Source organism: Moschus berezovskii, chromosome 6 (assembly GCF_049115385.1).
Source record: "Moschus berezovskii isolate FMDL1 chromosome 6, NW_MosBer_1.0, whole genome shotgun sequence".
Lineage (NCBI taxonomy): Eukaryota > Metazoa > Chordata > Mammalia > Artiodactyla > Moschidae > Moschus > Moschus berezovskii.
The window spans coordinates 48,825,061-48,841,767 of NC_142465.1; the positions used below are offsets into that span (position 1 = coordinate 48,825,061).

Consider the following 16,707-nt stretch of genomic DNA (forward strand, 5'->3'; position numbering starts at 1 on the left):
AACGTGGAGTAAAGTCCACAAAACAACTTCTGAATACTGGCAGAGGACATCAGGCTCCCAGAAAAGTAGCCCATTGTCTTCTAAAGGAAAGAGAAGAAATCCAGCTCCACCCACCAGAACACTGACACATGCTTCCCTAACCAGGGAACCCGGACAAGTCACCCGTCCAACCCCACACACAGCGAAGAAACTACATAATAAAGAGAACTCCACAAACTGCAAGAAGAGGGAAAGGACACCCCAAGCAAAGCAATATAAGCAAGATGAAGAGGCAGAGAAATACCCAGCAAGTAAAGGAACAAGATAATTGCCCACCAACACAAACAAAAGAAGAAGATATAGGGAATCTACCTGATAAAGAATTTCGAATTTTGATGGTGAAAATGATTCAAAATCTTGAAAGTAAAATGGAGTTACAGATAAATAACCTGGAGAAAAGGATTGAGAAGATGGAAGAAAGATTTAATAAGGACTTAGAGGAAATAAAAAAGAGTCAATATACAATGAATAATGCAATAGATGAGATCAGAAACACTCTGGAGGGAACAAACAGTAGAATAACAGAGGCAGAAGACAGGATAAGCGAACTAGAAGATAGAATTGTAGAAATAAATGAAACAGAGAGGAAAAAAGAAAAACGAATTAAAAGAAATGAGGACAATATTAGAGACCTCTGGGACAATGTTAAACGCTCCAACATTCGAATCATAGGAGTCCCAGAAGAAGAAGACAAAAAGAAAGACCATGAGAGAATACTTGAGGAGATAATAGTTGAAAACTTCCCTAAAATGGGGAAAGAAATAATCACCCAAGTCCAAGAAACCCAGAGAGTCCCCAACAGGATAAACCCAAGGCGAAATACTCCAAGACACATATTAATCAAATTAACAAAGATCAAACACAAAGAACAAATATTAAAAGCAGCAAGGGAAAAGCAGCAAATAACACTCAAGGGGATTCCCATAAGGATAACAGCTGATCTTTCAACAGAGACTCTTCAGGCCAGAAGGGAGTGGCAAGATATACTTAAAGCGATGAAAGAAAATAACCTACAGCCCAGATTATTATACCCAGCAAGGATCTCATTCAAATATGAAGGAGAAATCAAAAGCTTTACAGACAAGCAAAAGCTGAGGGAATTCAGCATCACCAAACCAGCTCTCCAACAAATGCTAAAGGATCTTCTATAGACAGGAATCACAGAAAGAGTGTATAAACTTGAACCCAAAGCAATAAAGAAAATGGCTACGGGATCCTACTTTTCAATAATTACCTTAAATGTAAATGGGTTGAATGCCCCAACCAAAAGACAAAGGCTGGCTGAATGGATACAAAAACAAAACCCCCATATATGTTGTCTACAAGAGACCCACCTCAAAACGAGGGACGCATACAGACTGAAAGTGAAGGGCTGGAAAAAGATAGTCCATGCAAATAGAGACCAAAAGAAAGCAGGAGTAGCAATACTCATATCAGATAAAATAGACTTTAAAACAAAGGCTGTGAAACGAGACAAAGAAGGAAACTACATAATGATCAAAGGATCAATCCAAGAAGAAGATATAACAATTATAAATATTTATGCACCTAACATAGGAGCACCGCAATGTGTAAGACAATTACTAACAAGTATGAAAGGGGAAATTAACAATAACACAATAATAGTGGGAGATTTTAACACCCCACTTACATCTATGGATAGGTCAACTAAACAGAAAATTAACAAGGAAACACAATCTTTAAATGATATAATAGAAGAGTTAGACCTAATAGATATCTATAGGACATTTCACCCCAAAACAATGAATTTCACCTTTTTCTCAAGCGCACACGGAACCTTTTCCAGGATAGATCACATCCTGGGACATAAATCTAGCCTTGGTAAATTCAAAAAAATTGAAATCATTCCAAGCATCTTTTCTGACCACAATGCAGTAAGATTAGATCTCAATTACAGGAGAATAACTGTTAAAAGTGCCAACATATGGAGACTGAACAACACGCTGCTGAATAATGAACTAATCATAGAAGAAATCAAAAGAGACATCAAAATATGCATAGAAATGAATGAAAATGAAAACACAACAACCCAAAACCTCTGGGACACTGTAAAAGCAGTGCTAAGGGGGAAGTTCATAACAATACAGGCATACCTCAAGAAACAAGAAAAAAGTCAACTAAATAACCTAACTCTACATCTAAAGCAACTAGAAAAGGAAGAAATGAAGAACCCCAGGGTCAGTAGAAGGAAAGAAATCATAAAAATTAGGGCAGAGATAAATGCAAAAGAAACAAAAGAGACCATAGCAAAAATCAACAAAGCCAAAAGCTGGTTCTTTGAGAAGGTGAATAAAATTGACAAACCACTAGCCAGACTCATCAAGAAACAAAGGGAGAAGAACCAAATCAATAAAATTAGAAATGAAAATGGAGAGATCACAGCTGACAACACAGAAATACAAAGGATTATTAGAGAATACTATCAGCAATTATATGGCAATAAAATGAATAACCTGGAAGAAATGGACAAATTCCTAGAAAAGTACAACTTTCCAAAACTGAACCAGGAAGAAATAGAAAATCTGAACAAACCCATCACAAGCACGGAAATTGAAACTGTAATCAAAAATCTCCCAGCAAACAAAAGCCCAGGTCCAGACGGCTTCACAGCTGAATTCTACCAAAAATTTAGAGAAGAGCTAACATCTATTCTACTCAAACTCTTCCAGAAAATAGCTGAGGAAGGGAAACTTCCAAACTCATTCTATGAGGCCACCATCACCCTAATCCCAAAACTTGGTAAAGACCCCACAAAAAAAGAAAACTATAGGCCAATATCACTGCTGAACATAGATGCAAAAATCCTTAACAAAATTCTAGCAATCAGAATCCAACAACACATTAAGAAGATCATACATCATGACCAAGTGGGCTTTATCCCAGGAATGCAAGGATTCTTCAATATCCGCAAATCAATCAACGTAATACACCACATTAACAAACTGAAAAATAAAAATCATATGATTATCTCAATAGATGCAGAGAAAGCCTTCGACAAAATTCAACATCCATTTTTGATAAAAACTCTCCAGAAAGTGGGAATAGAAGGGACATACCTCAACATAATAAAAGCTATATATGACAAACCCACAGCAAACATTATCCTCAATGGTGAAAAACTGAAAGCATTTCCCCTAAAGTCAGGAACAAGACAAGGGTGCCCACTCTCACCACTACTATTCAACATAGTTCTGGAAGTTTTGGCCACAGCAATCAGAGCAGAAAAAGACATAAAAGGAATACAAATTGGAAAAGAAGAAGTAAAGCTTTCACTGTTCGCTGATGACATGATCCTCTACACAGAAAACCCTAAAGACTACCAGAAAACTACTAGAGCTAATCAATGATTACAGCAAAGTTGCAGGATATAAAATCAACACACAGAAATCCCTTGCATTCCTATACACTAATAATGAGAAAATAGAAAGAGAAATTAAGGAAACTATTCCATTCACTGTTGCAATGAAAACAATTAAATACTTAGGAATATATCTACCTAAGGAAACAAAAGACTTGTACATAGAAAACTATAAAACACTAGTGAAAGTAATCAAAGAGGACATGAATAGATGGAGAAATATACCGTGTTCGTGGATTGGAAGAATAAATATTGTAAAAATGAGTATACTACCCAAAGTAATTTATACATTCAATGCAATCCCTATCAAGCTACCAACAATATTTTTCACAGAACTAGAACAAATAATCTCACAATTTGTATGGAAATACAAAAAACCTCGAATAGCCAAAGCAATCTTGAGGAAGAAGAATGGAACTGGGGGAATTAACCTGCTGGACTTCAGGCTCTACTACAAAGCCACAGTCATCAAGACAGTATGGTACTGGCATAAAGACAGAAATATAGATCAATGGAACAAAATAGAAAGCCCAGAGATAAACCCACGCTCCTATGGACACCTTATCTTCGACAAAGTAGGCAAGAATATAAAATGGAGAAAAGACAGTCTCTTTAACAAGTGGTGCTGGGAAAACTGGTCAGCCACTTGTAAAAGAATGAAACTAGAACACTTCCTAACCCCATACACCAAAATAAAGTCAAAATGGATTAAAGATCTAAATGTAAGACCAGAAACTATAAAACTCCTAGAGGAGAACATAGGCAAAACACTCTCCGACATAAATCACAGCAAGATCCTCCAAGACCCACCTCCCAGAATATTGGAAATAAAAGCAAAAATAAACAAATGGGACCTAATTAAAATCAAAAGCTTCTGCACAGCAAAGGAAACTCTAAGCAAGGTGAGAAGACAACCTTCAGAATGGGAGACAATAATAGCAAATGAAGCAACTGATAAAGGATTAATCTCCAAATTATACAAGCAGCTCCTGCAGCTTAATTCCAGAAAACTAAGTGACCCAATCAAAAAATGGGCCAAAGAACTAAACAGACATTTCTCCAAAGAAGACATAAAGATGGCTACCAAACACATGAAAAAATGCTCAACATCCCTCATCATCAGAGAAATGCAAATCAAAACCACAATGAGATACCATTTCACACCAGTCAGAATGGCTGCTATCCAAAAGTCTACATGCAATAAGTGCTGGAGAGGGTGTGGAGAGAAGGGAACCCTCTCACACTGTTGGTGGGAATGCAAACTAGTACAGCCACTATGGAGAACAGTGTGGAGATTCCTCAGAAAACTGGAAATAGAACTGCCATATGATCCAGCGATCGCACTCCTGGGCATACACACCGAGGAAACCAGAATTGAAAGAGACACATGTACTCCAATGTTCATTGCAGCACTGTTTATAATAGCCAGGACATGGAAGCAACCTAGATGTCCATCTGCAGATGAATGGATAAGAAAGCTTTGGTACATATACACAATGGAGTATTTCTCAGCCATCAAAAAGAATGCATTTGAATCAGTTTTAATGAGGTGGATGAAATTGGAGCCAATTATACAGAGTGAAGTAAGCCAGAAAGAAGAACATCAATACCGTATATTAACGCATATATATGGAATTTAGAAAAATGGTAACCTGAACCCTGTATAAGAGACTGCAAAAGAGACATAGGCATTTAGAACAGTCTTTGGGACTCTGTGGGAGAGGGTGAAGGTGGAATGATTGGAGAGAATGGAATTGTAGCATGTATATTATCATAAGTGACCAGTCCAGGTTCGACGCATAAATTTTCCTCTGTTCATTTCTTTGCATTTGTGCTTTTTTAATAAAATTCTTTTTTAGATTAAAAAATAAAAAAAAAAAAAAGAAAAAATGCTCAACATCCCTCATAATCAGAGAAACGCAAATCAAAACCACAGTGAGATACCATTTCATACCAGTCAGAATGGCTGCTATCCAAAAGTCTACATGCAATAAATGCTGGAGAGGGTGTGGAGAGAAGGGAACCCTCTTACACTGTTGGTGGGAATGCAAACTAGTACAGCCACTATGGAGAACAGTGTGGAGATTCCTCAAAAAACTGGAAATAGAACTGCCATATGATCCAGCAATTGCACTCCTGGGCATACACACTGAGGAAACCAGAATTGAAAGAGACACATGTACTCCAATGTTCATTGCAGCACTGTTTATAATAGCCAGGACATGGAAGCAACCTAGATGTCCATCTGCAGACGAATGGTTAAGAAAGCTTTGGTACATATACACAATGGAGTATTACTCAGCCATTAAAAAGAATGCATTTGAATCAGTCCTAATGAGGTGGATGAAACTGGAGCCTATTATACAGAGTGAAGTAAGCCAGAAAGAAAAATACCAATACAGTATACTAATGCATATATATGGAATTTAGAAAGATGCAAATGATAACCCTGTATACGAGAGAGCAAAAGAGACACAGATGTATAAAACAGTCTTTGGGACTCTGTGGGAGAGGGTGAGGGTGGGATGATTTGGGAGAATGGCATTGAAACATGTATGTTGTCATATGTGAAACGAATCACCAGTTCAGGGTCGATGCATGTTACAGGATGCTCGGGGCTGGTGTGTGGGGATGAGCCAGAGGGAGGATAAAGGGAGGAGGGAGTTGGGGGGGGGTTCAGGAAGGGGAACTCATGTACACCTGGGGCGAATTCATGTCAATGTATGGCAAAACCAACCAATATAATATTGTGAAATAATTAGCCTCCAATAAAAAAAAGAAAAAAAATTGATGATAAAAAATAAAAATAATTCACTTGAAACAGTAAAAAAAAAAAGAATAGAATGAAAGAATTATTATGAAGCCAGTAAGAAGAATGAAATAGAGGTACATAGATTATGGAAAACTATGAGCATCATGGAATGACGTCCAGTGTTTTCCAAAATGAATCACAGATCTCAGAAGACTTGTGACTGATCAACTATAGTATCCAGTTGGTTTAAAACTAAATAGGAATGAGAGAAATCAGAACAGTGGTTTCCTAGTATGGGGGTCACAATGCAGAGAATTTTCTGGTAATGGAAATGGTGTATATCTTGATGGGGGTGAGTCCTGACTATATAGTTGTATGAAAAGTAGCAAAACTCAGCACACTTAAGTAAGACTCCTCCATTCTCTAATGCAACGTTCTTCTTAACAAAAATATACAATAAGGAGTTTAACAAACTCAAATTTTTTAACTGCAAAAGTAATACTTATTTACAGTAAATAAATAAACCAGAAATGTTACAATTAGAGCCTCTTCTTACCTAGTTTCTCCCAACCTCCTCAGAGTTAAGCACTCAGAATTAATCCCTGTTAACAGTTGGGTATATTATACCCTCCAGACTTTTTTCTGTGTATAAATAGATATACATAAATCTGTAGTATTTAATTGCAAAAGAAATGGGATTATCCTACACAGAGCATCATGTTTTGGGTATTTAATTAATTGTAAATATAATTTATTTGTACACAAAATTCTCCCACATTAAAGGCTGTGTAATATTCCACTGAATGGATAAACCAAAAACCATTGCTCTACTGTTGACCACTAAATTATCAATACCTTAAAGCTTTAACAAAATGAATATTTTTGTGTTTATTACTACTCTTAGGGGTATTAAAACTTTTTTTTTCCTTTTTTAAACACATGCCTTTCAAACACAGTATCTCTTTTGTTTAGCTGTGCTTAGTTGCTCAGTCACGTCCAACTCTTTGCAACCCCATGGACTGTAGTCTGCCAGGCTCTTCTGTCCATGGGATTCTCCAGGCAAGAATACAGGAGTGGGTTTCCATTCCCTTCTCCAGGGGATCTTCCCAACCCAGGGATCAAACCCAGGTCTCCCGGATTGCAGGCCGATTCTTCACCACCTGAGCCACCAAACCCAGGTCTCCCGCATTGCAGGCCGATTCTTCACCACCTGAGCCACCAGGGAAGCCCAAGAATACTGGAGTAGGTAGCCTATCCTTTCTCCAGGGGATCTTCTCACCCCAGGGATGGAACTGGGGTCTACTGCATTGCAGGAGGATTCTTTACCAGCTGAGCTACCATGGTAGCCCGTTCTACTCAGAGAATACAGTAATTTATCATCATCATGAATTAATAAAATTTTATAAATATATCACTTGTGGAAAAAAAAAAAGCAGAGACATTACTTTGCCAACCAAGGTCCGTCTAGTCAAGGCTATGGTTTTTCCAGTGGTCATGTATGGATGTGAGAGTTGGACTGTGAAGAAAGCTGAGCGCCGAAGAATTGATGCTTTTGAACTGTGGTGCTGGAGAAGACTCTTGAGAGTCCCTTGGACTGCAAGGAGATTTAACCAGTCCATTCTAAAGGTGATTAGTCCTGGGTGTTCATTGGAAGGACTGATGCTAAAGCTGAAACTCCAATACTTTGGCCACCTCATGCTAAGAGTTGACTCACTGGAAAAGACTCTGATGCTGGGAGGGATTGGGGGCAGGAGGAGAAGGGGACGACAGAGAATGAGATGGGTGGATGGCATCACTGACTCAATGGAGGTGAGTTTGAGTGAAGTCTGGGAGTTGGTGATGGACAGGGAGGCCTGGCGTGCTGTGATTCATGGTTTTGCAAAGTTTGGACATGACTGAGCGACTGAACTGAACTGAGAGTCTGTTTCCATAGTCCTGTGTAAGTTCTGGCAACTCCTTGGTGGGGTTAATGTTGACCTCCTCCAAGAGGGCTTATGCCATACCCAGGTCTGCTGCTCCCAGAGCCCCTGCCTCTGTGGCAGGCCACTGCTGACCCGTACCTCCACAGGAAACACTCAAACACGCAAAGGCAGGTCTGGCTCAGTCTCTGTGGGTTCTCCTGGTGTGCACAAAGTTTTGTTTGAACCCTCTGAGCATCTCTGGCAGTATGGGGTTTGATTCTAAACATGATTTTGCCCCTGCTGCTGTCTTGTTGGGGCATCTCCTTTGCCCTTGCATGTGGGGTATCTTTTTTTGGTGGGATCCAACATTTTTCTGTTGACGGTTGTTCAGCAGCAAGTTGTAATTCTGGAGTTCTCGTAGAAGATGAGTGCTCGTCCCTCTACTCCACCATCTTGGATATTATATGAAGGTGAGCTTGCTGCTGCTGGTGCTGCTGCTAAATCACTTCAGTCATGTCCGACTCTGTGCGACCCCATAGACGCAGCCTACCAGATTCCCCTGTCCCTGGGATTCTCCAGGCAAAAACACTGGAATGGGTTGCCATTTCCTTCTCCAATGTGTGAAAGTGAAAAGTGAAAGTGAAGTCACTCAGTCATGTCTGACTCATAGCAATCCCATGGACTGCAGCCTACCAGGCTCCTCCATCCATGGGATTTTCCAGGCAAGAGTACTGGAGTGGCTTCCCATTGCCTTCTCCAGAAGATGAGCTTAGTTTATCTAATTAAAGCTGGTCAAGTTAAGGACTGATGTTGAAGCTGAAATTCCAGTACTTTGGCTACCTGATGTGAAGAGCTGACTCATTTGAGAAGACCCTGATGCTGGGAAAGATTGAGGGCGGGTGGAGAAGGGGACGACAGAGGATGAGATGGTTGCTTGGCATCACTGACTCAATGGACATGGGTTTGGTTGGACTCTGGGAGTTAGTGATGGACAGGGAGGCCTGGCATGCTACGGTTCATGGGGTAGCAAAAAGTCAGACACGACTGAGCAATTGAACTGAACTGAAAGCAAGTTTTTTCCTTTTTTTTTTCCTCCAAACTGTAAATGCATAAATATTTATCAGGAAGTATTTTCTGCATGGTGCTCATCAAGGAGACTCGTCAGCAGGGACACATATATGAGCTTTCCAGGTAGGGACTATAGTACCCTATGGAAACAGCCTGTCTCCAGTATTAGGTGAGCGATTTAAGCATTAAAGACTTTATGGCAGAAAAAAACCCCACATCTTGTCTAAGTTACTACTTGTGGACTAAAACAAAGGACACATTCCCACTAGAACAGAAATAAACTTTAATTCATTGAAAAGTGCAGCAGTGAACAGGGTCCTATGAAGACCTTTCTTTCTAAGTCAAATGACTCAGATAACACAGAGCCAGAGCAGAAGAACTTCCAGGAACAGATGATGCAAACACAGGAATTCCACAAAGTCAGTTGGACATAAGTGAGGGTAAAACGAAAGAGCCAAACATTCCCACCAAGTTCCACTGGTTCAGTTCAGTTCAGTTCAGTCGCTCAGTCGTGTCCGACTCTTTGCGACCCCATGAATCACAGCACGCCAGGCCTCCCTGTCCATCACCAAAGCCTGGAGTTCACTCAAACTCATGTCCATCAAGTCGGTGATGCCATCCAGCCATCTTATTCTCTGTCGTCCCCTTCTCCTCCCGCCCCCAATCCCTCCCAGCATCAGAGTCTTTTCCAGTGAGTCAGCTCGTCGCATGAGGTGGCCAAAGTATTGGAGTTTCAGCTTTAGTATCAGTCCTTCCAATGGTAGATCAGTTTAAATACTCTTTGCTTTCTCTTAATAAGGATCCTGGACAATTTATCTTATGTTAACAACACTAGTCCTTAGACACTTAAAAACAAATTTAAGAACATTTCTCACAGATTAAGGAATAACTTTCCATGAATACCATTACTACTTTATACAAAAACCCTAATGCTGTCAATTAAAATGTATTTTGCAACAGCACTGTTGGTCAAATTCAAAGATGCTCAAAAGGCATTTTCTTCTTTTCACTTGTAGGGAATATTATTGTATCTGAGGGAGGAAGAGCTTTGTAATAGGAAATCTTTTAAGGCAAAATCTCTATTCATTCCCAGGACCTCTGTTTATTCCTAATGGTCACAGTTTCCTATCACCAATACATATGGACCTGGTCTTCCTAAAAGGAAAAATAACCAAAATTCAAATCAGTACAATTAAGAGAGAAATAAAGCAAGCCTCTTGCACTGGGGCCCTTGAGCATACCATTCTGAAAAATTTCGGTGCATTGTGTGGTCTGCTAGACACTTAAAAATAAAATTTTAACTATAAACTGAGGCCTCTTTATGAAAGATGATTTTAGCTTAGATCCATAATGAAACCTGTCCAAAAGAAAGTCACATTAGAGGCCATTCAAAAATGAGAGGTACAGTATTTGCTTTGGCAGCGCATATACTAAAATTGGAATGATACAGACATTAGCATGGCCTCTGCACAAAGATGACACACAAATTAGTGAACTGTTCCATACTTTTTTCAAATTAGAGATACAAAAAAAGGGCTTCAGTGCATCCCCCACCCCCTCAACAAAAACAGAAGTCTACTGAATGTAAGAGCAGCTGATCTGTGTCAGTCTTATGACTTCATCTGCTTTCAGGAACCAGCATCATAAAATTGAATAATATGACATCACAGTACAAGACCTGGTAAGAGTTGGTTTCTTTTTATTCTGGAATAACTAGGCCAACTTTCATTAATGTGGAAGCTGACTGATTAATGTTACGAATCAAAGAATAGAATAAAGCCAATACCCATACTCAACACTGTTGTTTGCTTTTAGTTACAAAACTGTTAGAATTTCTTTTTCTAAAATGTTCATGGCAGAGGTATTCATTTCACTTCTAATTTCTACCAGGGTGATTGGGATTGTGTGAGGTAAAGGAATAAACCCAATGGGTATTAACCCAACATCAGTTCAGTTTAGTCGCTCAGTCATGTCCGACTCTTTGTGACCCCATGGACTGCAGCATGCCAGTCCATCACCAACTCCCAGAGTTCACTCAGACTCATGTCCATCAAGTCGGTGATGCCATCCAACCATCTCATTCTCTGTTGTCCCTTTCTCCTCCTGCCCCCAATCCCTCCTAGCATGAGAGTCTTTAACCCAACATGGTGATTTGAAATTGTGACAGAAAGTTACTTATGTCCATGTGTTGCTGTTGCTGCTGCTGCTAAGTCGCTTCAGTCGTGTCCAACTCTGTGCCACCCCATAGACGGCAGCTGACCAGGCTCCGCCGTCCCTGGGATTCTCCAGGCAAGAACACTGGAGTGGGTTGCAATTTGCTTCTCCAATGTGTGAAAGTGAAAAGTGAAAGTGAAGTCGCTCAGTCGTGTCTGACTAGTAGCGACCCCAGGGACTGCAGCCTACCAGGCTCCTCTGTTCATGCGATTTTCTAGGCAAGAGTACTGGAGTGACTTGCCATTGCCATGTGTTCAGTTCAGTTCAGTTCAGTCGCTCAGTCGTGTCCAACTCTCCGCGACCCCATGAACCACAGCACGCCAGGCCTCCCTGTCCATCACCAACTCCCGGAGTTCACTCAAACTCATGTCTACATAATCAGTGATTCCATCCAGCCATCTCATTCTCGATCGTCCCCTTCTCCTCCCACCCCCAACCTTTTCCAGCATCAGAGTCTTTTCCAGTGAGTCAACTCGTCACATGAGGTGGCCAAAGTATTGCAGTTTCAGCTTTAGCATCAATCTTTCCAATGAACACCCAGGATCGATCTCCCTTAGAATGGACTGGTTGGATCTCCATGCGGTACAAGGGACTCTCAAGAGTCTTCTCCAACACCACAGTTCAAAAGCATTAATTCTTCGGCGATCAGCTTTCTTCACAGTCCAACTCTCACATCCATACATGACCATGGGAAAAACCATAGCCTTGACTAGACGGACCTTGGTTGGCAAAGTAATGTCTCTGCTTTTTAATATATTATCAAGGTTGGTCATAACTTTCCTTCCAAGGAGTAAGCGTCTTTTAATTTCATGGCTGCAATCAGCATCTGCAGTGATTTTGGAGTCCCCCAAAATAAAGTCTGACACTGTTTCCACTGTTTTTCCATCTATTTCCCATGAAGTGATGGGACCAGATGCCATGATCTTTGTTTTCTGAATGTTGAGCTTCAAGCCAACCTTTTCACTCTCCTCTTTCACTTTCATCAAGAGGCTTTTTAGTTCCTCTTCACTTTCTGCCATAAGGGTGGTGTCATCTGCATATCTGAGATTATTGCCATGTGTTACAAAGTGCTAAATGCTCAACCTAGGACCTTACTTAAAGCTAAAATCAATGACTGCCTATGTTGGTCAGGTTATAAACCACAGTTCCTCCTGTTATGCCCTGAGTCCGGTCCCCCCATACTGGTAGAATAAGACACTGGCAGCAATGCAAAAGCAAGAATGGGGTTTATTTCTAGCTCGAGCTAGGGCTCATGCTTCCTCCAGTGCAGTGGAGTGGGACAAGAGCCCCGAGCCCAGGTCACAGTGGTTTTTATAATCTCAGGTTACATAAGCACCTATTTCTGTTCAAAAGATCAATCTGGCAGAAGCTCATTGGCCAGTTCATGCACGCACGGAAGCTCATTGGCCAGTTTATACACGCGCGGGGTTTTTCTGGGGGATTTCCCTTTTTACTCTGATTGGCCCGACTTTTGGCGCGCGGGACTTTTCTAGGGAGGAGTTTCTTAATTTTGGCGCCAGCGGGATCTTCTTAGGGAGGAGTTTCTGTGGACTTAGCCTCCACCCTCTCTCCAGGAAATCAAAACTTAGGCCTAAGCAAGGTCTCAGGCCTATCCTGGCTACTCAGATGTTAGGGCTCCTAACACTCCTCTCCCTTGCTGCCCCACCACCAATTAGCCTTCTTGTGAAGACAATATAAAAATGGTCTTCAAGCCAAGAGAAAGAAATGTAGGCATTCTAAACAGCGAGGAAACCTCAGGATCTAGTTTTGACAGAGGAATAGTGAACAAGGCCCAAATTACACAAGGTTCCAAAAACTCAGGAAGAAGTTTTCTGAAAGGGAAGAAGCTACATAGCTAGTATTTTGTTGTTGTTTAGTTGCTAAGTTGTGTCCGACTCTTTGTGACCCACAGACTGGAGCCCACCAGGCTCCTCCATCTATGGGATTTCCCAGGCAAGAATACTGGAGTGGGTTGTCATTTCCTTTTCCAAGGTATCTTCCCAACCTAGGGATCGGACCTGGGTCTCCTGCATTGGCAAGTGGATTCTTTACCACTGAACCACCAGGGAAGACCAGTTGGTACTTTACATCAACCCTAAGAAATTCTTATCTTTTAACAAATGAACTGAATGTCAGCAAATGCTGAGGAAGTGTCACAACCTCACACATGGCTCCCTGCTGGGCAGGCACTTACTTCACCTAATTTATAGCCCTTCATGAATGTGTTAAAAGCCCTACAGAAGGCCCACGGGAAAACACAGATTTCACCAACCTTTGGAAGTTCTTCTCTGCTGAAATACTTAACCCACTTTATTTTTCAGATCTCAGAAGACAGACATTCCTTTGATACCCCTGGTATTAACCAGCACTCCATGTGGTTAGCAGTCACTGGCAAGTAGATGTCCATTACCTTCAGTAACTACCTGGAATTAGCCTGTACCAAGAGATTGCTACTGTTCTATTTTAACAGAACACCAGTACAGAATTCCCCCAAAATGAACAAATTGTGAATTTGTGACCTTACATTTTATGGATATTATAAACAGTGTATTTCTATTAATCTGAGAAACAATGATCTTATTTCTTAATCAGATGGTTCAGCTCTGATGGTTCTTCAAGCCATGTGATATTAGTATTTTTGATAGTGAAGTGCCCAATCTGGAATGCTATGCAGGTCCTCTTGATTTTAGGTCAAGCTGGATACCAAAAACATTCCCTCCCACCCCACCCCTGCAAAAGCACTGTCATTTATTTGAATGGATTTACAAGTCCAGACTTTGACCCCATGGGGAAATAACCAAAAACTGGCCCTAGGACAAAAAGTGTTTGGTGAGAACAAAGACCTCAGGAGTATGATAATACTCAGGAGTATTGTCACCAGCTGAATAAAGGGACCTAGGACAGTCACTCCTGACACTCAGGCAAAGTTCACAGTTTAACACATTGCACAAGGAAGTCAGCTGATTGGGTTGCTTTTTCAAACAGGACTTAAAGCCAATCCAGAAACCCCTTCAAGGCGTGGTCTTGAAGACTAGCTACAGACAGCTACTCCAATCACTTCATCAGAAAGAGGTGAGCAGGGATCCAACTACAGAGGTACTACAGAAAGTATTTTGAAAACCTTCGAGTCCTGACACTGCCATGATTGCTGAACATGAAATGAGGGTCAAACCTATACCTGGAGACAGGAAAAAAAAAAATGTGACACTAATTGTCATGAGCCACTGAGTACTTCATTCAGAATATTAACTGGAAAGCTGGCAGGAAGGGATACAAAAGGAGCAACTAAATCACCAGAAGAGGATCTAGTGGGAAAGTCTAGTACAAAGCAGGAGTTAGTAATTAAGAGTAATTCCATCATAAGTCAGCAAGTACAATGAAAGTGAAGAGGAGTGGAAAAACAGAAAGCTAATCTTGAAAGGTGTTAGGAGGAAAGGTTTGAGCTTTTGTGTGTGTGTGGGGGCGGGGAGGCAATCCCTAAAGTATAAAACAGCCTGGTGGAAGAGTCTAGTCCTTGCTTAAAGCCCTTCTAGTATTTTCAAAGCCCTGTCATCTTTTACAGTTTAGACACACAGACTGTGGTAGGTACGAGTACAGGTGTGAACCTCAGACAGGAGCTTGAATCTGGCTCATTATGAACTTAGGTAAGCCATTGACCTCTCCCAGCCATTGATAAAGCGGGAAGGCAATTCATGTAAAATGTCTGGCACATAAAAGCACTTATTTCTCACCTGAGGGGACATCAGAGTCAATGCTGATGGTAACTTGAGTAGACACCTGGCGGACGTGATGAACATAGATTGGCTGGAGGTTGTGTGGTCTGGAAATAACATTGTATTTTATTTTTATCTGCTACCTTTTGGGCCAAACTAACTCTCTTAGCATTATCTTAGAGCAGTGGTTGGCCAACTTTGTTCAAAAAGGACCACATAATAAGTATTTTAGGGTTTATGGGTCACACAGTCTCTGTTCCAACTAATCAACTTTGTTGCTGAAGTGTAAAAGCAATTTCAGGCAATACATAAATGTGTTCATTGTATTCCAACAGGTAGTGGCTGCAGTGGGCCTATGATATCTAGCCTGCTGACTCCAACTCTAGAAAACTCTGTAAGCCTAAATGTTTGGTAGGTAAGAATAAGCTACAGTTAAGGAATTTAAAAGAAAACCAGGTGGAGTTTAAATAGCTCAGGCTAACATCAGCAAGGCCAGAATCTAGAATCTTAGCTATAAGCTACCAGAATGTGAGCAAGACAGTTAGTTATGATTAAAAAAAACAGTGACTTCTCTGGTGGTCCAGTGGTTGTAGTTAAAGAATCAATCTTAAATTCATGGGTAGCAGGTTTGATCTCTGGTCAGGGAACTAAGATTCCACATGTCATCCCACACGAGGAAACTAAACCAGCATGCCACAACTACTGAGCACCCAGGCGACAACTAAGATCCAATGAAGCCAAATAAATAAATAGACCCTAAAAATCAAACAAACCAATTTCATGGAAAAGAGCTTGAGAGATAAGGTGTTGTTGAGACCACCTGGACTATGTATGTGATGGAGCTCCATTAAAGCCTCTATATAGGCCTTAATATTCTATTGAGTGGGTGCAGAGATCTACTCATCTTGAGGCTGCCTAAGACAAGCCTCTCATACAAGGAAGTTGAGGCTTGTTGAAGTGAGATAATGTGCTGAAGATCAACAGTTTTAAGAATGGAGACAAGATGGCAGAATAGAAGGATGTGAGCTCATCCTTTCTCATGAAAACACCCAAATCACAACTAATTGCTAAACAACCAGAAAACACTGGAACCTACCAAAAAGATATCCTATACACCCAAAGACAATGAAGAAGCCATAGCAAAACAGTAGGAGGGGTGCTAACTGTGATAAAATTAAATTGCACACTTACCAAGTGGGTGATCTACAAACTGGAAAATAATTGTATCACAGAGGTTCTCCCATAGAAGTGAAAATTCTGAACTTTGTGTCAGACTCCTCAGCCTGGGGTTCTGCATCAGGAGGAGGAGCCACCAGAGCATTTGTCTTTCAAGGTCAGGGTTTGATCACAGGAATTCCAAAGCACTGGGGAAACAGAAACTCCACTTTTGGAGGGTGCACACAAGGTCTCAAGTAACTTGAATTGAGACATGGCAGACATAAGAAATACCGACTGGCTGAAGGTCAATCTCAGGACCCAGGGGAAAAAACAGTGACCTCATAAGAGTCTGGGCAAGACCTACCTGCTGGTATTGGAGGGTCTCCTGCTGGTATTGGCAGAGGTTGGGGGCAGCTTTGGCTCACTTCAAGGCATGAAGACACTGGTTACAATAGTTCTGGGGAGTACTCATTGGCATGAGCC

At 40.9% G+C, this 16,707-nt stretch overlaps 1 long non-coding RNA gene and 1 pseudogene across 1 annotated transcript in view; both read left to right on the plus strand.

Moving 5' to 3' along the window:
- Window positions 1-14,058, plus strand: part of LOC129535843 (uncharacterized) — a 37,323-nt gene extending 23,265 nt beyond the window's left edge. Inside the window, exon 2 of the long non-coding RNA XR_016037594.1 lies at window positions 13,675-14,058. This is a non-coding gene — a long non-coding RNA (uncharacterized LOC129535843). The remainder of the gene's footprint in view (window positions 1-13,674) is intronic.
- LOC129537363 (U6 spliceosomal RNA) lies at window positions 10,550-10,649 on the plus strand (annotated as a pseudogene).
- Window positions 14,059-16,707: the final 2,649 nt, after the last annotated feature.